The following is a 26,110-nucleotide window of genomic DNA, read 5'->3' on the forward strand; positions in this document are numbered from 1 at the left end:
AAAAAAAAAAAAAAAAAAAAGGTGGGGAAGAGAGGGAATGAAGAAAAAAGGAAAGAAAGAGGGAAAAAGAAGAGAAAAACGGGGGAAAAAGAAAGTCAAAGAATAAAGGAAGGAAAAAGGAAAGAACAGGAAGGAAGAAGCTGCTGTGTAGTCAGGGTCTCTGAGACCAGAGGCAAACCTGGACGCTCTCCAGGCTTGTAGCTTCACAAACACTGTACTTCTTTTACTTGTCTCTATCAAAGAAATGTGCGACTTCGAATCCATCATTCTCCAAATCTCCCTCCTACCCCTGCAAGTAACATTTTCCTTCCTTTCTCCTCATCCTCTAGGACCCTCATCAGATCATACTGCCTAACTTTGGAGTCCCTTCTAGTAGGGCAAAAACCGAAAATATTATATACTAAGCCATGTGGTGTAGGCAACCCCAGTGGAAGCTTCCCCCTGAAATTACTTCTGGCTGGCACCTCCCCCCCCCATAACTCCACATGGTCCCATCTCATTTGGAAAAATGACTCTCCCCTACCTTACAGAAAAGGAAAACCCTGGCTGTGGTCATGTGAAAATATTTTATAGGTATCCTTTAACAGCCTTTAAATGTTGAAACCTAAAAACAATATTTGCTGTTTTCCCTTTGAAGCTCTAACAAAGCCTTTGTTTTAGATTCACCTTTGGTGTGCAATAAGAGTTAATAATCAAATCCATCCCAACCCCCACAAATGTTAAACAAAAAGATAAAAGAAATGCAAATAGCTATTGTCATGGAAAGTTAAAGTACCTGTCTGTATTTTTAAGTGAAAACTATTATCTCTATCAATCAAAATTTAAGAATACAATAGCGCTAATCACAGAAGGTGCTCTGACGGAGTTACTTTCCCTCAAAAAAAAGTATTTTTCCCCTTAAAAACCAAGTATAAAAGTCATATACTTACAATTAGATAGAGTATTTGTAATTTTGTTATTAAAAACCTTCAGCAGCCTCACTGTTAATAAATGCTTCTAAGTCTCTAGACTGATTTGTACCCAAGAAGACACAAGTCCCTACATATTTTAATAAGGTTGATGAAATTTTATTTAAATTCTCACAGTTTCCAACCTGCGGGGGAACAGCACACTCTTCTGTTGAAAAGAGTTACTCAAACAGAGGCAACAGTTAACTGGTCATGAAAACTCCTTCTTTTAGAGGCTGGACATAATTCCCGCACCCTGAAATATCTTCACACAGGACATATCTTCCTCGGATGGTTCACCCTTGTTAATTGTGGCAACTTATTTTTGAACTAACACTCTACCCTCAAAAAGAAAGCAGAATACCCCATCCTACCCCAGAATGATTTGAGTGTACACTACGTGAATTTCTCCGAGTCTTTTTTTAAAAATTCACTTTAAAAAAAGACAGGATTAGCCCCTGAATATGGTGCTTTCTAAAGACAGTACAGGAACAAAAAATAGCAAGACCCCAGATAGTAAAACAAACAGCTCAAGATTAAAATTCCTAGAGCAAACAGTTAAGCCAGGATGCCATTATGCACACTGAGCCTGGATGATGTCTCCTCCACCGTGGGGCCAAGAGGCTGTCATTTTCCCCCTAGCAAGATCAGATTTCCTTCCCTCCCGACCGCCTCTCTGAGCATCATGGCCAACATCTCTAGTGTGCTATTAATATCAATGAAGAGACGATTCGATTTCCACAGAAGAAAACCCTTCCTATTCCGGCGCAGACCTTCAGGGAGGACCCTGGCCCGGGTATAGACAATACAGCGGCAGAGTTTCTGTTTTCTTACAGTTCAGTCTTACACACTGTTTGAAGGCTTTTAGCAAACAATGGCAGCATTATCTGCAGGATAGTTACAAAACAGGATTTGTTAGGACAAAGAATAATAAAGCTGCTCTCTCTCTTTTTTCTTTTTAATTCCCTCTAGTCCTCACGAGCCTTTCTCTGCTAGTCCAAAATTCAGCCACATTTCCTAAGAGGCACCTGTACTTGTCTATTTCAGTGCAGCCAGAAGCTGACAACGGCCCAGGAACCAGGACTGCTTTCAGGAGGCGCCCAGAAGGGCAGCAAAGTACCCTCTCAACATTAGTAAAATGAAACAAAAGTGTCAGCCTTGGCTTCGCACACACTTACCCGTTCATGGTGAGGAGGCAAAGCTTTGGGGCGGGAGAGGCAATTTTCACACAACGGAAGAAAGTTGAGAGTTTGTAAGGGAGAAACTACAGGCGCTTGGAAGCCTGCTGGCTCTCAGGGCTCCCGGGCTGGCGGCAGTGTGAGGAAGGACTGAAGGTATGTGGGCTAAACACAACAAAAGCCACTGCCTTACTCTAGATTAAATATGCAGGAAGAGGCCCCTTTGCATAAACACAAACACTCAGCAAATGAATAACTGGCTCAATCAGACGCCCGCTGTGCCTTCTACCTGTCCTAGCTCTGACAGGAGACACTGCCTGTTCCAGGGGACACCACTAAACAGGAGACAGTTAAATGTTATGTTGCTATAATAACAATTAAAATGAATTGCATTCATTAGTAATTAAGAACTCACTCGTGGAAGGGGGTAGTGCTATTGTTGTATCTCCAGCTATTCCAAAAAAAACTTGTGGTATACCCATCCCTGGAGTTCTACTGTGGGTTCCACTGCAATCTCTAACCTTCAATGAGAGTTTTAAACAATCAGGTTGTTTAGTCGCAATTTAAGGTCAGAGATATACATCTTGTTTCTCTGCTTTGTCACATTATAAGTTGATTCTTGTGACTCTGTACCTACAGAAAGATCTGTTTTATATATGTACATAAAGTGTACATATAAAAATATATACATATATATGTGCATATATACTCACACATAATACATTCATGCATATCTAATTAAAGAGAATAAGCCAAAAAAAAAATGCTACTTAACTATACTCTCTAATTCACTAATCATTTAAGGAAAATAATTTGAGTTTTCCAAAACTATATCCCAAATGCCTGCTTTTCAAATGTCACCAATCCATGACCACTCATTTAAAAACATTACCCCTATATTAGAAGGAATGCTTTTAACTGAGTGGCCTCAACCACTTATAATTTCAATTAAATAACATAATTACAGTCAACAATTTTCTCCATTTCGGCAGAAAATATGCCATACCTCAACATAATTTGTCCTTACAACCCAGGAATTTAAGCAAGAGAAAAAACATTATCAGTGCTAGGAATTCACTACTGCCTTTTCTTAGCTTATGGAATCAACTCACACTGACCTCTTATTCTCTGTTCCAGCCACATGTTGGTCTTAGTAACTTAATTATTTTTTAATAACTTTTGCAGTATTAAATGATTTCGATTGAAACATAAATAAGATTATGTTCGTCTACTACTTACTTATGCCATACAATACTCTGGGGCCAAATCCAGCACGGCTGTGCTATAGGATGTGTCTATATTATTACTGTATTTGGACTAAAAAGGATATATCACAGATCCTTCACAGCCGTCCAGAATGCTGTGATTTATCCTAGCCAAGGGAAAAAGGGCAGTTTTCTATTTCAAAAGCAGTTTTAATTTATTAATACAAAACTGTTTTCTGGCCAAATCATTCTGCTGTAAAAGGCGAAGATCATCACTGAAAAGTTTTAAAATATTTTTAGAAACAAACACTGAACTCATTTTAAACATATATTATGGCATAACAGGGAGAAAAGACAAACAAAATTAAAAGGATACCCAAAGACCCAGAGAATAAAACACAGGTTCTCTAAGAGGGGTGCGCACAGAAACGGAAAAGATGCTGATTTTGTTCACTCTTTTGCCTTGAAACGACCTTCCAAATAAGGTGTTAGATAACCCGCGTCCACAGACGATAGTGATCTAACCTTGCTGCAAATAAACCATAGAACAAAACTTAATCAGTATATCACGGTGAGAAAGCCTCTGTCCATCCCCATGGAGCTTCTAATGACTGTTTTGGCAGTTTTGAGGGTAGTTATGCTTCCCAGCTCATCCATATCTCATACTGGTTGAGTAAGCTAATGGAAGTGATGTTAGTGGAATCCAATATTAATGCCCTGTATCGCGCAAACCTGGATGCAACTGAATATATTATACAATTATAGGTAGTATCTAATTCCATAGGTGTTAGATACTGTACTCTAAATTAATAGTTTAATGAGGGCAGTGAAATAAAGACAGCAATCCAGGTAATGGATCCATGCATCGTGGCCTAGCTAAGCTCCTCGCTGAGAGAGCGCCGGATTCAGGAGCAAACGGCACAGACACAGGGATTGTGACAAAAATCCGTATGCAAGCTTTAGATGCTGAGTGACACATACTGATGCACAGAGTCAAAGATGTCATCCTCACACAAGCGCCACTTGCTGTAAGCTTGAGAGAAAACGCAGGGGGAAAGATGGGGGGGGCATAGTTGCAGTGAGACCTCCAGAAAATAAACAGGGTGTACAGTTTCAAAGGCTGCAGACACAGACATTTCATTGTTCAAGCCAATTATCAGTGGAAAATAATAACAACAGATGGATTCAGAGTCACTGACTTTTCATATGCACTTCATCTCGGCGGAACAGATGATGAAACGCGAGAGCTATCTCAAAAAGGCAAAACATCTTTCAGTAAAAGAACTCTACAGTCCAGATGGGGACCTTCTAAGGCTGCTGATTATCTTCTTATAATGTTGTAAGATAGACTTACTAAAACATTTCAAGAACTGATCAGATATGATGCGTACAATGGCTTCATTATTGGAAGGAGTCGCCTCAGACTTGTGACTAAACCCGGCAGAGATTTCAATAAGGTTAGGACTGTAAGTTTCCTATTTTCTCATCAGGGACTGCAGGTTCCAACTCAAACTGGAAATCTGTGCACAACAGGAGAATAAACCGTTGCCCAACAATCCTACATATTTGCTCTTCTCTGATCTGAGCAAAGGAAAAAAAAAAAAACTGTAACTGTGAAAAGGACATTAAATTATTCTGAAGCATTCTACCACAATGTGTGTGTGTGGTGGGGGTGGGTGTGGGGGGGAACAGCTCCAAAGCAATTCTCTATTAAAATCATTTGGTGATAAAATATCACCCCTTACATGCATTAGAACATCTTAAATATCCCTTCCCACTGGTGACTGCAAAAGAGAATTTCCTTTTAGTAGGGAATAAATACAAATTTCAATGGTGGTGTAACAGCAATTTTCACAAATGTCAACCAAAGCTCCCCAACCTACCCTAACCCACTCTCATTCAACTTACCAAGTTAGGCTTGCTGATAACACACAGGAGGTTAACCACAACCTGAGGACTTGCTGTAAGTAATGGAAAAAGTTAAATCTCTAATCAGATAGGCCTCATCCCTACTGGAATAACAATGTATCTGTTCCATTTATCTGTCTACTTGTCCATCCATCTCCATCCATCCATCCACCACCAACTGCACATTCATAATTTTGCAAAAATTCTTTCCCTGAATTGACATAAAATATGGTCGACATCACTGCGCTAAGAAAAAAGAAAAGCTGATTCTCCCAACTATTTACTAACATAATTAACATTTAAAAAATATTTTTATGAACAAACTGTTGACTTCACGAGTTTATAACGTTAAGTTAAATTTTTTTTTTTTTTTTCTGAGCAAGGCTTTTCTTTCAAAGTACTCTGACAAAAGTAAATTCATAGCAGAACACACAGGCACGAAGAAAATATCGCCAAGGGCAAAATTCTGCAACTGCTTTAAGAAGCAAACAAGAACACAAAAGATGTGTAATACAACCATCTGGCTCTCCTCATACTATAGCAATGCCTCGACCTTATCCCCGCCCCCTGAGCCAACCCACACCAATGCCACAAAACCAAATGGCTTCACTTATGTTTCCTGCACAGCACATTTACACAATGCAGTTAGAATGCAAAAGTTGATTTTGACACATAAACTAGCATCTTTTGAATTTCCCCCACTTCAATGATTTTGTTGTTGTTGTTATCTGTTCCGAGTGGGACTTCTTTGAAAAACCACCAAGAACCTCACCACGATAAAGATGTTCTCACATGGGCATATCTGTTCAGCCTCAAGAGAAGTCTCCCCGAAAGCCTTCATCTCTACCATCTTGTGCTTTCTGTTATAACCACTCTTCAGATGTGGACATATTTAAAAAAAAATCCTAATTTTATTCCAATTAGAACTCTTACTTTTGTGGCGGGGGGACACTAAATGGTGGGTTATTTTACCCCACTTATGATGTGACATAACTGCACTAATTTTTAATTACCATTCTCGCCAGTCAGCATGTTCACTGGAATTTTTCCTTATTCAGCTCAGTCTACAAACATTTACTGAGCAACTACTGTGATATTAGAAACATGCTGGACAATGGACGATCAAAATCTATTATTTTCCCGTGTGCTAGCAGGACCTGCCTGGTCCATTAAACCAGCAACTCTACAGTTTATAAAAAATCTTCCACAGGCAGGCAGGCTGAAGCATTTTATTTACTTATACACTTATTTTTGAAGGCAGATATAATAGATCTTTGAAAGTTATGGCCTGTTTGTGGGGACCCAGTTGTTTCCAAAAGGTGGGAATGAATACTTTCCTTGGAAATCTCTGTTTGGGTAAAACCAATAAAGCATCTTAAATGCTTCTCACCAAGGGGCAACAATGTAAAAAATAATAACTGAAGAAGTATTTCTTCACAGGCAAACTCTACTCGTTGCTTTTCTGCAGGGGCATGGTAGAGGCTGACAGTCTGTATCAGGCACGAGTTCTGAGGCAGAATTCAGATCTGCCAGGTGGAGGGCCACGTCTGGTTTACTTTTGCTTTCTTACTGACGCTGGCCTTCCCCTATTCCTGCATCCCTCTCCATGTTCCGGGATGCAAAGGCTTTGACTGGTTTTTCAAGGGGCGAACTTCTGGTTCTCTTCGGGGCGTTTCTGCCCACAGAGTCCCCTGGTTTGGACAGCAGCGATCGTCTGTAGGACACACACAGCGAATCCAGCCACCGGATGAGGAATTCTGCTAATTGTTTAAGCCTGCACTAGTGTCTGGCCACCAGTTGGCAGACACAACTCGTGGCTGCCTACCAGGCCTAGGTTAACACAGCTGGAGCCAGATGACAGGCTCTCAAAGATATTCCTCCCATGGCCACATCTGGCTCTTGGCGGCTCCCACTGCAGCTGAACTCATTCTGTTTGGTTCTTCTGGGCAAGTCACATTCATTTCGGTTTGTGACAAAAATATCAGAACATATACTCCATGAAGGCAGGGACTTTATCTGATTTGTACCCCCTTGACACCCCCCGCCCCCCCCCTTTTTTTTTTTTTTTCCCAAAACATGGTCTCACTCTGTTGCCCAAAGTTGAGCGCAGTGCAGTGATCATGACTCACTGCAGCCTGGAACTACTGGACTCAGGCGAGCCTCCCACCTCAGCCTCCTGAGTAGCTGGGTCTAGAGGCACGTGCTACCATGCCTAGCTAGTTTTTAAATTGTTCTGTAGGGACAAGGTCTCACTGTGTTGCCCAGGCTGGTGTCAAATTCCTGGGCTCAAGTGATCATCCTGCCTTGGCCTCCCAAAGTGCTGGGGTTACTAGCAGGAGCCACTGTGCCGGCCTCTTGCTTGCTATATCCCAGTACAGAACAGCGGCACGCAGGGTAGACGTTCAGTAAATAAAGAATGAGTGAATAACGCTAACCAGTGTGTGAGCTGAAGAAAAACATTCCCGTATCTTATTCCAGCTACGCGTTTCCTCCTGTTGTTGGTAAAATGGCTAGCACTCCGGTGTACACAGAGAAGCTCTTTAATGGTTCTAGAGCTAGATTTTATTATGGACACGTTCACACTCAAGAATGAACCCATATCCACTGTCAGTATAGCTGGAAAGACCTCCAAAATCCTTCCCCCAAAATTACCCAGTCTCCCAGAATTACCCTCATCCCGACTTTATTAGTCCTTAAACTGAGAAACTTGGCAGCTCTGTGCTCACAGGGCCTGAGAGTGGTCTCAAAGTAGAAACTTACCTTTGGGCCATCACCAAAATGTCAAATGATGAGGCAATTCTTCCTGGCACCTTTTCATCCCATTTTCTTTCCCATGCCTCTCTTCCTAAATTCTCTGACATCTGGAGATCCCAGCTCCCTTCTACCATCAACTCTGACCCAAGGCTAGGCTACCCCAAAGCTCACCACCTCTCTAGTTCCCATTAGAAACACTTTTAGAAAAGGCAACATAGGCAAATGCCTCTCTCTCCCTCCCTGCTTCTGCTACTTGAAATTACTTTAAAAATGAGAGAATAAGCTAGGCTCAGTGGCTTACACCTGAAATGGCAGCTATTCAGGAGGCTGAGGCAGGAGGATTGCTTGAGCGCAGGAATTGAAGGCTGCAGTGAGCTATTATGGTGCTATGGCACACTGGCCTGGAAACAAAGTGAGACACCATTTAAAAATGGAGGAATAGGCCAGGTACAGTGGCTCATGCCTGTTTGGGAGACCAAGGCGGGTGATCACACTTTAGGTCAGGAGTTCGAGGCCAGCCTGGCCAACATGGTGAAACCCTATCTTTACCAAGAAATACAAAAAAATTAGCTGGGCATGGTGGTGTGTGCCTGTAGTCCCAGCTACTCAGTAGGCTGAGGTGGAAGAATTGTTTGAACCTGGGAGGCAGAGGTTGCAGTGAACTGAGATTGTCCCACTGCACTCCAGCCTGGGTGACAGAGTGAAAGCCTGTCTCAAAAATATTAAAATAGGCTGGGTATGGTGACTCACGCCTGTAATCCCAGCACTCTGGGAGGCCGAGGCAGGAGGATCACCTGAGGTCAGGAGTTTGAGACCAGCTTGGCCAACATGGAGAAACCCCATCTGTACTAAAAATACAAAATTAGCTGAGTGTGGTGGCAGGTGCCTGTAATCCCAGCTATTCGGGAGGCTGAGGCAGGAGACTCGCTTGAACTCGGGAGGCAGAGGTTGCAGTGAGCCGAGATTGCGCCACTGAACTCCAGCCTGGGTGACAGAGTGAGGCTCCATCTCAAAAACAAAAACAAAACTAACAAAATAAAAATAAAATAAAATAAAATGAGAGAATGTCTTGGTACGATTCCACAATCACAATGAAACTTTAAGATCATTCTTTAAAAAAGCAGTATAACAGACTGCAAATGATTGATACCTACCTATTCATTGGCTGAAAACAGGCTATCAAGTAAAAACAACAAAAACAAACTAGATTTGAAAGTTAGGAAAGAATTTTTAAAAGGCAAGGCTGAGATTGTACAGAACGAGTATCTGTATTTCTTAACGTATCCTCAGGCTGCCTCACCTAAAACTAAGTATTACAGAATATAGCATTACATGGTGTACTTTAGACTAGAACGGTTCAGAATTTACAAGGGTAGATTCAAGTGCCCAAGTTCGAATCTCAGCTCTGGTGAGATTACTGACCTTGTGAGCTTAGGCAAGTTACTTAAGTTCTCTGTCCCTCAGTGTTCTTATCCATAAACTGCACTTCATTACAGTGCATTATTTGCTTTTGGGGAATAAATGCACTGACATGAAGACGTACTTAATAGTGCCTCGCACAAAGTGAATGTTAAAAGAAATAATGGCCGCTGTTATTATTACCAGGGATGATATAACTCTAAATCTAAAACTTCCTACACGTCATTTCTGCCATCTCTACAAATTGTTAAAAATACCTGACTGGCTGGGTGCGGTGACTCACACCTGTAATCCCAGCACTTTGGGAGGCCAAGGCGCGTGGATCACGAGGTCAGGAGATCGAGACCATCCTCATCAACACACTGAAACCCCATCTCTACTAAAAATACAAAAATTAGCTGGATGTGGTGGTATGGGCTTGTAATCCCAGCTACTCAGGAGGCTGAGGCAGGAGAATCGCTTGAACCCAGGGGCTGGAGATTGCAGTAAGCTGAGATCACGCCTGTGCACTCCAGCTTGACGGCAGAGCGAGACTCCTTTTAAAAAAAAAAAAAAAAAAAAAAAAAAATCTGGCTGTCTGCCATGCTATAGGCTGGGGAAAAAAAAAGAGAGAGAGAATATATATCAGATTTTAAACTTCTTAAGAACGTAGTACTAAAGTAAAATCAAAGTACTTATTTTTCCCCCTCAATATTAGCTGGAGAATCGTAGATGTAAGACTGGGGTCTCACCTACCTCAGTGGAGGCAAGTCATTAGTTACAAAAAAGCTACAAGCCAAGGTTAGCCTTGGGGCTGCTTGTCCCACCAACTACCAAAAAAGACTTCGGGGAGATGTTCAAAGAAGGCAGGAGGAGAATCCAGCCTGGAACCCAAAGGCACTGAAACACATTTTCCTGTACTTTTCAAGTCTGTGCATATAGATTCTGTTACTGATTTAGGATCTTAAACAGTTTGTTTATTTTTTAAATGCCTTTCAGCTCACCTTTAATAACATGTTTCTTTGACTTGGCTGAACTATGCCTCAGAAGAATTACAAGTGGGAATAATGCTGGGTAAAAGGTTCAGTGAACTAATCCACACCTGGTCCATGTAAAAAAAAAGAAAAAGAAAAAGCTCATATTTTCCATATAGAAACAAGCCCCTTTATATGAACCAGCCTTTTATTTAATTGCTAAGGCACTTTCCACACCGTACAGACCTTTCACGTCCTTCTTCACTTGGTGGGGAAAAGGCAAAGAACCACTTTCCAGCCACACCAGGGTGCTTTATCAGGGACAGAAATTACTACTCCTATTAATAATGATGGCAAGCACAAACCTGATTCAAAGTTGGAAGTGGTAGGTTCGTTTAACCAGAAATTCCCTGACCAAGTTTTGCCAATAAAAAGAAACAAGGATGTCCCCTGAGAACAGATTTGGGATAAACTATGACGATTTCTTGACCAAAATTTAGACTTTTTATTGCCTCAGTTGAGTGACCTATGCTTTTAAGTGGAAGGAATAAGACATGGATAGGGAAAATCTCGAGAGACAGAACCGCAAACATTTTAGAGCTAAAAGGTGCCTTTGAGAGGGCCAGGCAAGCTGCTCCCCCACTGGGAGGGGACTCAGTGTGTGACCAAGGTCACACAGGTGGTGGGGACGAAAGCAGGAACTCAAGCCTGTGACTCCCAATTCATGGAGAAAAGCAATGGCTGGAGAATATGGCCCATGGGAACATCAGTCATGTTAACAGGAGATTTAGGAGCAGGATCCTGTGAACAGGAAAGAGGCCAGAGAACGGAAGAAGTTGTGAGTGTCCCGCAGGCTGTGCCAGCCTGTTGCATCTGAAGCTGGATGTGAACAAGCTTTACTTTCTCCTGTGAAGTCCTTCACTGCCAGGCACCAGGCATCTTGTATTTGCCTTTTGGTTTTGTTCCTAAGAAAATTCTTTTAATCCACTCTGTTTTTTGTGTATGTTTTGTTTTGTTTTTGAGACGGAGTCTCACTCTGTCACCCAGGCTGAAGTACAGTGGCACGATCTCGCTCACTGAAACCTCTGCCTCCTGGGTTCAAGCAATTCTCTGCCTCAGCCTCCTGAGAAGCTGGGATTACAGGCTCCTGCCACCACGCCTGGCTAATTTTTTTTTGTATTTTTAGTAGAGACGGGGTTTCACCATCTTGGCCAGGCTGGTCTCAAACTCCTGACCTCATGAACCACCCGCCTCAGCTTCCCAAAGGGCTGGGATTACAGGCATGAGCTGCCATGCCTGTTCTTCAACTCTGGTTTGAAGTAAGAGGAAAAGGAAGCATTTCCACACTTTTGTTAAGAAGCAGCCAAGTGAAGTAGAGAGAACATTTCATTAGGAGGCAAGAGAGGGCAATTCTGCTCCTGGGCCCCACCAGTAATTCAGTTAGGATTTGGGAAGCTTCTTCCCCTCTCCAGACTCAGGCTCCTCACTGGTTTAAAAGGAAGGGTACTCAGGGATGGTGTTCAATTGCTACAGACTGGTCACCTGAACAAAGTGTGAAAATGCTGAAATACTCGGGTACTGGTTGGGAAACAGCCCTTGCCCCCAAGCCACCCGAACACACCCCTTGATCAGCACCCTGGACTTCCCTGCCTCCTCCATGGCTTGGTGAGGGTTCCCCAGAGCCCTGCTCCAGAGCTATAGCTAGTGGCCATCGGAATGACCATGGCTGTTCTGTACCTGTGAACTATCGTGACCATAACCCCCAGATGCTCTGATAGGTCCCTTTCCAAGGCTAGGATGCAAGGACCACCAGGGCCAGCTAATGCCCTAGAGGATTCCACTACCCGGGGCCCACATGGGGCCCAGCAAGAGACACAGGGGCTCAACAGTAGAACCAGTAGAGACCTGCCTTCACTCCCAAATTACTTCCTTCACTTGGGGCATCTGGATGTGGGCCTGCACAAATGAGGCAGGTCAATGGGATCTTCCTGGGCAAATTCTATTTTTTATTTTTTATTTTTATTTTTTGAGACAGAGTCTCGCTCTGTTGCCCAGGCTGGGGTGCAGTGGTGCAATCTTGGCACACTGCAACCTTCTTCTCCTGGGCTCAAGTGATTCTCCTGACTCAGCCTCCCGAGTAGCTGGGACTACAGGCACGCACTACCACGCTCAGCTAATTTTTGTATTTTTTAGTGGAGATGGGGTTTCACCACGTTGGCCAGGATGGTCTTGATCTCTTGACCTCATGATCCACCCACCTCAGCCTCCCAAAGTGCTAGGATTACAGGCATGAGCCACCATGCCTGGCCAGGGCAAATTCTTAGGGCTAAATCTGCTTCCAAAAGCAGGAAAGAAATACACCATTGTGAAACAACTCTCAAAGTAAAATCCTCAGCTCAGAGGGAACCCACCGACATATGTAATCAAATTATATTTACCATGGAAATTCTAATAGCTCCTACTTTCTACTCCACTTTTACTATCCTCTTGGAAAAGGAATATTTTACTATCCTGTGTTCCAAATTTCCACCAAAGAGTTGAAGCATTGTACATGCTGAAATATATAGGAAAGGAAAAAAATTCCCATTATTATTTCCTTCAACCCTCTGTACCTTCTATGCCACCATTACTCAAAAGTCACTCAAACATTTTGCTGGCTGACATGACGCCATGCTGTCACTTGATCAGGTGCGGAGTACCACATGGAATGAATAAATACTTATCCACAACCGCATATTAAATGGGAATTCGCACAGGCGGGCTCCAAAGACAAAGACGTTTCTATACAGAAATATTAACTAAGAATTCAAGTAAATGGCCCCACTGGAAAAAAAAAAAAGTTCTGAAGTAGCAATATAAACTATATTTAATAGCAACAAAAAATATTTTCCTTTTGGGAAAGCAATTTGGACTTCTAAAAGTTACTGCCTTTCACGTGACTTAGTACAGTGTGCCTGAATTCTTTCATTTCCTAAAACACAGATGCTAGGCCCCCAAATTCTACTTTGTGAGAGTTAATTTTTTTTTATTAATCTTCCCCCAAATACAATACTCAAATAAGAAACTATTTTGATATCTTTCCCTCCCCACACATAATTGTTATTTTCTTAAGTGTCTGAGTATAACACGTCCCAAAGAACATATGCTCCCAAGTAAGGAAAAAAAAAAAATGGGCTCTAGAACTAATACACAATGAAAAATAAATTTAAAGCAGCCTTCTGGTCTGACATAAGAATATAAAAATGATATGAGCAAGAACAGCTTAGTTTACATACTTTTCAGTCACAGCTGCTGCTCCAAAACCACAATACCTTTAAAATGACATTTTAAGGAAACAGATACGCCGTGGCTTTAGCCATAGTTAGATGTAGCTAACACTGAATTAAAGGGGCTTTTCTTTTTATATGCATGCTTTAGAAAACCCTGTACATGGGCACAATTAAGAAGAATTCATTTTTAAATAATGTAGTGATACACAGAATGAATTACAAATAATTCCACCCAGCAAGGTTTTTTTCCCCCGCTTCTTTTTCCTTTAAAATCACCAGACTGAGACATAAAAATAGAGTTTCAGGGACAGAAGGAACAAGTCCCTTCTTCTTGGTTAATATTTAATCGGGTGCTAAAGATTTCTTGGAGAGGACTTCTGTGCTTCCAGTGACAGGCACACAAGAGGCTCCTATCTCTGCAAGAGATGCAGGCACTTCCCTGAATAAACGAAAATAACATACAATTAAATCAGACTATTCAATTAATAAATTACTTTGGTGGACCTTGCAGGCCAAGTCCTATTTAATTACATAATTTTAAAAATATTTGCACATTGCAATCACTGAAATTGGCTTTGAGGTTTCATAATACACACTTAACACTTGAGTTAGAGAACAAATTTATTTAATAAATGCAGGCCTAAGTGCTAGAAGGCCGTACCACTCTAACTGCAAAATCACTTAGCACATCCTCAGAAAAAGCAAATAAACTTTTTCACTATTTAGACGTAGGCTGCTGTTGAATGTCAGGAGAAGCTGGCTGATTTTTTTATGTTTTCTCTGTCATGTGCTGCTTGTAAATCTGACCATTCTGAGAGGTGATTAGAATACAGCTAATGGACAAAATGGTTCCAGTTAAAGATAACTTAAAGATAAACTAAGGTGGAAGATGTCAAGGTCCTGGTAGTAAAAACCTCTTCAGAGTAAAACAAAGAGAAGGTGTATTAACTCCCCATTTTTCACTTCTTGGAATACAAAATACACCATAAATTAACATGGTTACTGACAGTAAAGATGTGTTCCATTAGGAAAGCACACACACATTCAGGGGTGAGGAGGACATTCATAAACAGAATACAATTACAGGGTACCCCAAAGAGGGCAGAAACATTTCAAAGTGCCTCTATTCCTACAGTTGTACTGGAAGTCATGATTTTGCCATTAACTAAAGTTTTCTAGAAAACCACTTGACCACTTTACTGCCACAACTTTTTTTTTTTTGATAGAAATCTTTGTCAAACACACACATTTTCAAATAACCACTGCACACTTTATACCCACAATGGCCTCAGAGCTCTTTGAGCCATGGGAGGTTGACTCTCTTTACACCAAAAGCCCCCATACCACCACAACAAAGGTTATGTTTGTTGTTGTTTGTGGGTCTTCTCCTTAAAGATTTCTGTCAGACAGGGCCAGGCACGATGGCTCTCACCTGGAACCCCAGCACTTTGGGAGGCTGAGACGGGTGGATCACAAGGTTGGGAGTTTGAGACCAGCCTGGACAATACAGATTTGAAACCCCATCTCTACTAAAAATACAAAAATTAGCCAGCATGGTGGCACACATCTGCAGTCCCAGCTACTTGGGAGGCTGAGGCATAAGAATCACTTGAACCTGGGAGGTGGGGATTGCAGTGAGCTGAGATCATGCCACTGCACACTCCAGTCTGGGTGACAGAGCGAGACTCCGTCTAAACAAAAATAAAATGTCCTGTCATATATACATGATCCAGTCTGCTATGTGCTTTTGTTTGCCTGCTTCTAGAAACTTCTATGATAAGTTCCTAGAAGTATGATAAGTTGAAGCCTCTAGGTTGCTTCCAACTACTAAGCTACTATGAATTCAGAATTCATAGTTCTGAAATTATTTTTAAATAAAACTGAAGTAAAAGATTCTGGGGTGACTTGACAATCTCTTCTCCGTAATGAAACAAAAATTCTTTTCACAGTCTCATAGCCCTCGATTTTCTCTTCCCTTTCAGAAACTTCTGGAAAGAGCTGCTCTACTTCCTGTCTCCACTTATTCATCTCCTAAACATTCTGAAGCCCACACCGTGCCACTGAAACCTCTGCTACCGAAGCCGTTCTCAAACAGTTCCCATCTCCAAACAGCCAGTCTGTGACGTTGGCTCTCCATGATCCGCCACCTTCAGCAGCCTCTTCTCCACCAATCTGGTTCTTCTTCCTTCGGCCTTCCCTCAGTGAATGCTAGCATCACCCGCCCAGCCGACGAGCCCAAATGCTCTGTAGGCACCTAGGACTCCTCTGATACATCCGGCAATGTCCACTCCATTCTTGCTCCTTCCCCCTGACCGACACTCACTGGCTCACACGAGGGTGCCTCCCACGACTCCTGCCATTCCCTCATGATGGCTCTTTCCTGCCTTTGGTTTTGCTCTCCTCAAACCTACCTAAGAGGAAGACAAACTCATCTTGCAAACTGTGAATGTGCAACGTTCCATCAATTCCCAGACAGCTTCCCCAGTCACATCGGAAAATTTTTGACATCAGGATGCATTTCAACATTGACGTGGAAGCTTCACATTACATGCTTCTCCATGCACATCCCATCCCAGCTGAACAATTTCTTAGCTTTCTAATGCCCGGAGGGTCAAGGGGAAGTGTCCAGAGGTACTAAAAAGGCTCTGCCGGATGTCACTTGCTGCTTGGTCCTCTGCGGCTCCGGGACCTCTATTCTACCACGGACGGACACTCGAATACCTACGCTGCATGCTCTTGTCTCTAAGCCATTGCACAGATCTAGCCTACCTGTGAATTTCTCTGCCCACTTTCACCTAGAGAAATCCCACACGTCGCATGTAACTGAAGCACAAATACCACTTCCTCCAAGAAGCCCTCCCTACTCTCTCTTTCGAGCAATGTCCTTGTTATCTAGTCCCTTTGTACACAGTACTTGTCTTAATATAGGCATGAGTCCATTTTATTATAATGGTCTATTTTTTTGGGGGGTGGGGGACAGTCTTGCTCTGCCGCCCAGGCTGGAGTGCAGTGGCATGATCTCAGCTCACTTCAACCTCTGCCTCCCAGGTTCAAACATTTCTCCTGCCTCAGCCTCCTGAGTAGCTGGGATTACAGGCGTGCGCCACCACGCCTGGGTATTTTTTTTTTTTTTTTTTTTAGTAGAGATGGGGTTTTATCATGTTGGTCAGGCTAGTCTCGATCTCCTGATCTTGTGATCCACCCACCTTGGCCTCCCAAAGTATTGGGATTACAGGAGTGAGTCACAGCGCCCAGCCTATAATAGTCTATTTAATCAATATTTTCTCTTGCTAAGTAAGCTGTATGCCCAGTCCATAAAAGGCACTTAATAAATCTTGAATGAATAAAGTAAAAGTTGATGAATTTCAGTAAACAATGTTAATGGCCACAATTTTTCCAGCTTTGCCTCCTTCATAAAATCAGCTCTTTGTTCCTCTCCTGACTCCAGTGGTTCAGCAACACGTGGCCAAGCAGATTGAGTCTCAGTAGTACTTGTTCATACCTCTGAAGATGTAAGAAATGTATCACAGCTGATATTTATGTGAATGACTGAGATATAATTTAAACCAAAACCCTTCCATTCCCTTGAAGTAAAATCATCTTATTGTTCATAATACAGTGCAAAGGAAATAGAATGAGCAAGGAAGCTATAAGAATTTAATCAAGTTGACTTCTTATAAATAAGAACTGCGATTCACTATGCACCCCTCATTACCCCCACCTCCTAACAGTGTCCTAATTTAGACTGCACCAAAAAAAAAAATATGCTTTCAGATTATGAGATGATTTTGCATTAAGGTCTTAGATGAGTCTTGGTGTCACTGACTTTCCTGGGCTGTGGTCTGTTTAACTTCAGCTTTAATAATATTACGCTTCCCACTTCAACAAAATCAAACTTTACAGTCAGCCTTCAAAACAGTGTGGAAGAAAGGGTTGTCATGGGTCAAACCAGTGACCTCTAACCTTGGCAGATTTGGTAATGGTGTTAAGACAAGAAACCTGGTACCAGCCAGTGACAACCCCAGAATCAAGAAATGGTGTCATTTAAGTGACCAGGGGATAAAAGCCAACCTCTGGAGATGTGAGATGACCAGATGGGCTATATACAACACATAAGACCACAGAACAGGTTTTCAGAGATCCAGAACTAAAAATATCAGAAGAAATTTCTTGCTCACAATGTAATGAAAGTGACTGGCAGGCATAATTCAATCTTATTTGTCATGATTATAACCTGGATGAGTCACTTCACTTTGCTGATCTGCACTTTCTTAATCTGGAAAATGGGGCAATGAGATCTGTGTGAGAGTCAGAGGTGAGAACATGTGTTATGCACATAAGCAGGATTTTTATTTGTATATGTGTACAGAGCTGTATAAACTAGAAAATATAACAATTTTTTCTACACCATTCATCCAGTCATTTAGCAGACTTTAGGGAACACCATTCTGTGCTGTATGTAATAAAACCATGAATAAAACTAGGCCCTTGCCTTCAAGGAGCTCACAGTCAAGATCTAGGCTATGAAAAAGAGTAGTGGTTAGCCATATGCGGGTTTTAAGTTTAAATAAATTAAAAAGGAATACAACTAAAAACTCAGTTCCTCAGTTGCACCAGTCACATTTCCAGTGTCAAAAGCCACATGTGGGCTGGGTGCAATGGCTCACGCCTGTAATCCCAGCACTTTGGGAGGCTGAGGTGGGCGGATCACGAGGTCAGGAGTTCGAGACCAGCCTGGCCAACATGGTGAAATCCTGTCTCTACTAAAAATACAAAAATTAGCTTGGCATGGTGGCAGGCACCTGTAATCCCAGCTACTCAGGAGCAGGAGAATTGCATAAACCCGGGAGGCGGACGATATAGTGAGCTAGTGAGCCAGGATCGCACCACTGCACTCTAGCCTGGTTGACAGAGCAAAACTCCATCTCAAAAAAAAAAAAAAGCCACATGTTGCTAGCAGCTATCATATTGGATAATGAAGGTATAGAACATTTTCATCAATGCAGAAAGTTCTATGGGACAGCTCGGGTCTAGAGAAGCAAGATAAATACAGTGTGTAAGTACATTTTAAACTACTGTGACAGGTGACAAATTGGCAGCAGAAGAGGTTTTCTCATGGAGCCAATAACCTTCAAGGATGGTAGGCTTTGTTTTTCTAGGGCACAAAAGAGGAGCCACGTGAAGCGAAGCACACATGCAAAGGCGCACCCCCATCAAGGGACATTCTGAGCTCCAGGAGGGGTAGACTACTCTTGGTGACTAGCATGTAAGTATATGGGGAGCAGTGGCCACAGAGTAGTCTGCAGAAATTAGGATCCAACTATGATCTCCCAAGCCAAACTAGAAGTCTAGGCTTACTGCAGAAAACACAGCTGTGGTAGAGTGACCCCTGGATGTGTTTTGTAGAAAACCAATCAGGCTGCGAAAGCACAGGAGCGGCTGTTACCTCTGGAGATGGACATGAGAACTCTGGAAAGCTTCTAAACTCACTGATGTCAGAGTCCTTGTCCCAACCGAATTAAATCCCTTTCTGGGCACAGGGCCCAGACCTCAGTACTTTTTGTTTTGTTTTGTTTTGTTTTGAGACAGAGTCTCACTCTGTAGCCCAGGCTGGAGTGCAGTGGTGCGATTTTGGCTGACTGCAACCTCTGCTTCCCGGGTTCAAGCGATTCTCCTGCCCCAGGCTCTTAAGTAGCTGGGACTACAGGCGCACACCACCATGCCCAGCTAATTTTTGTATTTTTAGTACAGACGGGGTTTCACCATGTTGGTCAGGTTGGTCTTGAACTCCTGACCTTGTGATCCATCCCGCCTCAGCCTCAGTATGTTTTAAAGTGACTGATGTGTAGTCAGGGTTGGAAACCAATGGAGATGACAAAGAACTGGGGTTGAGGTTAGGTTAGAATCAAGTAGTTACATGAAAGAATCTACTGCCATGACCCTACTGAGAGACAGTGAGGACCCTCCCAACATAGAAACTGGGAGGATGGAGAGGAAAGACTGATTTTGACAGACTTTTCTAAGACAGAATGAGGGTGACCTAGAAACCAAGAATATGAGCAATAAGAGAAGGGAAAAAAAAGAATATAATATGGTAACTTCTGTCCCAGGGCAGTTATGACCAAGATCAAGCACACAGGAAAGTGAGCAGGTTTAGGAGAGGAACAGTATATAACCAGTCCAGTTTTAGACGCACTGCCTGCTACATTTCTACAGAGCACCTTGTAAAAAGGCCCCACAGGCTGGAAGAAATATTAGACTGATTCTACCAGAAAAACCGAGACCTAGATTGGGACGTAGAGTCGTTTTCAGGAGTCCTTATGCCATCTTTGCAAAGTAAATATTTCTTTGAAACTTCAGCCTATGGGAACAATAGCAAAGACATGTACTTTAAACATTCTGTTCCATTTCCATCTATTCCACACGGAACATTAATGACTCTATCTGCCTGGCTTCACCAGCAGGACACCGGGATCCTGTCTCAGCTCTACCAGTTGTCAGTTGCATGGCCTGGAACAAACCGCTGGATTTGCTGGGCTTCAATTTCCTGCTTAGTAAAAGGAGAGGGCTGAATTAGAACTAGATGCTACCACGTGGCCTTCAACTTTGAAGATTCTGAGGAACAGAAATTCCATAAATTATAATAATTTCTATCAATTGAATATACATTAAATATATAAGATTATATGTTTATGATTCATAAACACTATATATTCCTGAGATTATATTATTCAGAAAATACAGATTCCCAAAATTAGAGATATGTATTTATATATATATGCTTTTGTCTTAAAGTTAGCCAGAAAGACGCATATAACACGTTATTTAGTTCTGAATACCAATTTGGTTCTGGTTTTCCTTTGCGGTATTAAAGTAAGGGGTTTCGGACTCTGAAGTCTATTGGAACAAAGGGCCGTCCGTGCTCATAAGCAAAGCAGCCCAGAGGAGCAAGGCAAACCCGAGGCCACGCTCCAACTAAGGGGGCAGCCCAGTCATTACCCAGCTCCCGCCCAGCTGCCATTTAGGAATGTGGAACCCGCGCTGCTCTACATCTATTGCAAAGGCCAGTCATCCAGAGTTGCTGTAGGTGTAATCCCTAATTTTTTTTTTTTTTTTTTAGACAGATCCTTGCTTTTGCCCAGCCTGGAGTGCACAGACTCCATCTCAGCTCACTGTAACCTCCACCTCCCGGGTTCAAGAGATTCTCCCACGTCAGTCTCCCAAGTAGTTGGCATTACAGGCATAAGCCACCCGCCCAGCTCTTTTTGTATTTTTAGTAGAAATGGGGTTTCCCCATGTTGGCCAGGCTGGTCTCAAACTCCTGACCTCAGGTGACTGGCATGCCTCAGCCACCCAAAGTGCTGGGATTACAGGCGTGAGCCACTGCACCCAGCCAATCCCTTGGTATTCAAATGCTGGCAACCAATCAAATTATTTTAAAGTATTTTGCAGACCAAATACAAGAGGTCTGAGGCTGCCAGCTTCTGCTACGCCCTGAAGTATGCCATCCTTCCATGGTTTATCACCCTAAAAACCATAAAACATGCATTAAAAGTAAGGAAGAAGTCCTCTGAAGTCCCTGAGATAACCCATTGGTTTCAGTCTAAGCAAGTTTTACCAACAATACCAGCATGGCCCTTGAAGCTGCCTTTATACTAAAGGCCCATAAAGAAATCGCCTACAAATGCAGGCCGGGTGCAGTGGCTCCCGCCTGTAATTCCAGCACTTTGGGAAGCCAAGGCGAGCAGATCATGAGATCAGGAGTTTGAGACCAGCCTGGCCAACCCAGTGAAACCCCATCTCTACTAAAGAAATACAAAAAAATAGCTGGGCATGGTGGTAGGCACCTGTCATCCCAGCTACTTGGGAGTCTGAGGCAGGAGAATTGCTTGAACTTGAGAGGTGGAGGTTGCAGTTAGCCGAGATCTCACCACTACACTCCAGCCTGGACTATGTCTCCGGAAAAAAAAAAAAAAAAAAGAAATATCCTACAAATGAATTATTATCATCATCATCATTATTTCGGAGATGGGGTCTTACTATGTTGCCTAGGCTGAAGTGCAGTGGCTATTCACAGGCATGCTCATAGCACAATGCAGCTCTGAACTCTGGGGCCAAAGCGATCTTCTCACCTCCTCCCCCCAAGAAACTAGGACCAAAGGGCATCTGCTGCCATATCTGGCTCAAAATGAAATTATTTTGTATGAAACATCTGTAGGATTTGAATGGAAAAGAGAACACCTGATGAATGTACTCTTTGTTTACCAAATATACAGTGGACTTTAACACTTAGTGATAAAAATGTAATGATTTACATTTTGCTGATAGCTTCTACATTATCCCTCAGTGTATTCAAAATAGAAAAATACTTTATTTGGCATGTATATTACTCTATTTCTTGCTTTCAAGCAAGGAAAAACCACCACCAAACTTCTCTTTTCATTATACCATTTTTTTCACATGAAATATTAAGCAATCTGGCATACATTAGCAGGAAGAGGCCAAGCATCCCTGTTCTATGCCCTTACCCTCTTCTTAAAGGCACTATGAAATGTAATCTTTGCTCACCAAATCACCTTAAGATCAGTGCTACAGTACAAACAGAGGCACTGCTAATAAAAAGCAGTCTGTATTAGGAAGAGTTGTCCTGTACATACCCAATGGGGACTCGATGGGCAAAAAATTCAAGGTAAACGGGTAAAAGAGGCTCAGATTAAAAATAACAGTCCGATAATAATCATAATAAAGCTCCCAATAATGGCCAAAAAAAAAAAAAACAACTCCTGGTGGCAACCTAGATTTCATGCTTATTTTGTGGTGGCTGTGATGGCATGCTGCCTCTCAACACAAAATCTGCAATAGATTCTTCAAGAGGGGATGTGTGTATTGAAAAAATTGAAGGAAGGAAGGAAGGGAGGGAGGGAGAGGGAGGGAGGGAGAGGGAGGGATGGAGTTACGGTTTAGAGCTAGGTACTTTGGCACAGGATTTCAGTTTATATAAGCAGAATGCAATAAAATCTTTCTCATCTAACTGATTTGCTTGAGAACAGCTTTCTTGCCATGCTTACTGGTTGGATGTCTTAGATGGCTAAATTTTATTTATTTATTTATTTTTCTGAGACAGAGTTTTGCTCTTGTTACCCAGGCTGGAGTGCAATGGCGCGATCTCAGCTCACCATAACCTCCGTCTACTGGGTTCAGGCAATTCTCCTGCCTCAACCTCCTGAGTAGCTGGGATTACAGGCACGCGCCACCATGCCCAGCTAATTTTTTGTATTTTTAGTAGAGACGGGGTTTCACCATGTTGACCAGGATGGTCTCGATCTCTTGACCTCGTGATCCACCCGCCTCGGCCTCCCACAGTGCTGGGATTACAGGCTTGAGCCACCGCGCCCGGCCTGGGTAAATTTTTTTTTAAGCAAACTCCTAAACCCCACCAGGAGTTGGTGAAAGGGAAGAAAAGAAAGGGTATCAGAGCTGGGAGAGGTGAGCTGTGATAGACTTTATGGTACAGAAAGGTCAAGATGAACTCCGGATGAACTGGTTTACTGCAGAATGAGACAGTAATCCAAACCATAAAATGAATAGTTAGAAGAAGTTATAGCATTAGATTCTTCTTATCTCCATTCAGCGGATGACATAACTAAGGCCAGCAAGGTAGCTAGTCCCAAGTCACAGAGCTAATACCTAGCAAAGCTTAAAGTTGAATTGCACTGCCCATTCTAGAATCCAGGGTCTTAACCACCATGTTATGCTGTCTCCCTAAGTTTGAGATGACAGAGCCATATTGAACAAGAGCAAGTAAAGACCAAACCAGATGTGAGAAGAGAAAGTATCCCTTCAGAAATGCTTGTAGAGGGAATCTTTTGAGGCTGACTTTGATAGATCAAGAGGGAAATGGCTGGGAGGGAGGAGGTGACAGCCTTGTTGTTATGAGGCAGACTCACTGTACTGAATGAAACAGGCTTCCTGGCTGCAACAGAAAGGTCACTTGCAAGAGAACAGAATTGTGTATAAATATGTACCCACAAATCATGAAATATGACCACCAATCAATTTCTTAAAGTTTTGTTTTGTTTTGTGTGGTGATTTTTTTTTTTTTTTTTTTTTTTTTTTGAGACGGTCTCCTTCTAGTGGCCAGTCTGGAGTGCAGTGGCATGATCTCCACTCACTGCAACCTCTGCCTCCTGGATTCAAGAGATTCTTGTTCCTCAGCCTCCTAAGTAGCTGGGATTATAGGTGTGCATCACCACCATGTCGAGCTAATTTTTGTATTTTTTGAGTCAGGGTTTCACTATGTTGGCCAGTTCTGGTCTCAAACTCCTAATCTCAAGTGATCCTTCCGATTCAACCTCCCAAAGTGCCGGGAGCCACTGTGCCTGGCCCAATTTCTCAAAGTTATAAGCAGAGCAAATGACCCGCTGTAAAGGGTGGTTCAGTTCTATCACATGTAAGTGTATATGTGTACACCTGTGTGTTTACTGATGACACATTATATCTCAATCTCAAAGTACCTCTAATCTAACCCCTCATTTGCTTATTATAATACATTCTTTCAAAATAAGGTGCATATATATGCCTATAATTTTATTGCCCAGATGTGGCAACATTTCTCCGAATCAGCAATGTGCTCCCAGGGTATTCCCCAAACTCCCCACACATGACAGTAGGCCACACAAACACCTCAAATATTGTCACGTAAAACTACACCAGAAAGTTTATTCATCAGCATTAGAGAGATCTGAAATTATTTTTTGTTGGTGCAATTAGAAGTGTTCAAGACACATGATAAGCTGGAAAGACTGGGTCTAAACATGTTTACATTAAAGGAGGCAGAAGGATTTGGCAAACAGGCTGGGCACGATGGCTCACACCTGTAATCTCAGCACTTTGGAAGGCTGAGAGGGGCAGATCACCAAGCTCAGGAGTTGAAGACCAGCTTGGCCAATTTGGTAAAACCCCATTTCTGCCAAAGAAATAAAAAATAAAAATTTAAAAATTAAAAAAAGAAGAATTTGAAAAATCAGGAGGCTCCCAGCTGAAGAACTGCACTCCAACATAGATCTTATTTGGTATGATGAGGGAACCCTGTCATCTTTGTACTAGAAAGTGGGTTGATCCTGTCATTAAAATATCATTGCTTGCTCCTTACCACACCTTTCATATGAGATGCCTGCTAGAGTGAGTGAGGGCAGCAATCAGGGACTTCAGGCCTCAAAGGAACACAGTGTGTGACTTTTCTGGGCTTCCTTCTTGATACATTTCTGCCCATTTGGCAGAATTTTGGCTGAGACTTGCCTTCAATGCAACCTGACACATGATAGTGAAGAAATGCATAACCCTGTCTACAGCTGACCAAGGTAACTACAGTATTGGTTAAAGAATCTGAAAGTTTTGAAATGGCCAAATTGGCTCAGTTGGTTCTCAATATCCTCCACCTATGACTGACTGGGTTTCCTGGCCCTAAGCACGGGCCTGGTGCCCTTTGACCAGCTGGATCGTGACCTGATCAAGCCACTTGGGTGTAATAGCTAACACAGGTGGAATGAATGATCCCATCACCCACTGAGATAGCCTTTCACAAAGTCTGGATCTATTAAATGTCACAACATAGGTTAGTCCCGGGGCATCAGAGAGCAGAATGTTAAAAAACAAAAACAAGGCCGGGAGCGGTGGCTCACACCTATAATCCCAGCACTGTGGGAGGCTGAGGCAGGCAGATAACCAGGTCAAAGGATCGAGGCCATCCTGGCCAACATGGTGAAACCCCGTTTCTACTAAAAATATAAAAATTAGCCGGCTGTGGTGGTGTGCACTTGTAGTCCCAGCTACTCGGGAGGCTGAGGCAAGAGAATCACTTGACCCAGGGAGGCAGAGGTTGCAGTAAGCCAAGATAGCACCACTGCACTCCAGCCTGGAGACAGAGCCAGACTCCGTCTCAAACAAAACAAACAAACAAACAAACAACAATAGGATCTCCCCCCAAAGCACTGGGACAAAACAGCCAGTAATAAACACATTTGCAGGTGGGTGAGATGAGAAGGACAACTATTAGAATTTGATTACTGTTTGAGACCTAATACTTAACTTTATATAGTACAGCACTGAGAAGAGTTACAGGGGAATGCCTAAGGGTAATTTTGATAACATTACTGCTGGAAGAAGTTGCAGCACATATGTTCCAAAACAGTATCTTCCACCAAAAACAACTTTAATATTTGACATCAGAATAAAATGACTTTTATTAACAGGCAAGTGTTCATTTGACAAGACACAGTCATTTGAAAGAAAATAACATGTTAGACATAGTGGCTCGTGCCTGTAATCCCAGCTACTCAGGAGGCTGCGTGTGAGGATCTCTTGAGCCTAGGAGTTTGAGACCAGCCTAGGCAACATAGAAAGACCCTGTTTCAAAAGAAAAGCAGAAAGAAGAGGGGTGGATAAAGGAGGGGAGGGAAAGGGAGGGGAGGAGAGGGG

The 26,110-nt window shown here is 42.5% G+C and overlaps 1 protein-coding gene across 11 annotated transcripts in view; it reads right to left on the reverse strand.

Moving 5' to 3' along the window:
- The window catches only part of FOXP1 (forkhead box P1), a 632,958-nt gene that overhangs the window by 351,023 nt on the left and 255,825 nt on the right, over positions 1-26,110 (reverse strand). The window contains exon 1 of one of the 11 annotated variants that reach the window (XM_032289649.1): positions 2,126-7,243. The exons of 9 other annotated variants lie outside the window; for them this stretch is intronic. The gene's annotated coding sequence lies outside the window, so the exon portion shown is untranslated. Of the gene's footprint in view, positions 1-2,125; positions 7,244-26,110 lie in introns of those variants that run through there. One more of the 11 variants, XM_032289648.1, reaches the window with a different exon arrangement.

The sequence above is a fragment of the Sapajus apella genome, unplaced genomic scaffold (assembly GCF_009761245.1).
Source record: "Sapajus apella isolate SASKATOON/1434 unplaced genomic scaffold, GSC_monkey_1.0 scaffold23, whole genome shotgun sequence".
In the NCBI taxonomy this organism is placed as follows: domain Eukaryota; kingdom Metazoa; phylum Chordata; class Mammalia; order Primates; family Cebidae; genus Sapajus; species Sapajus apella.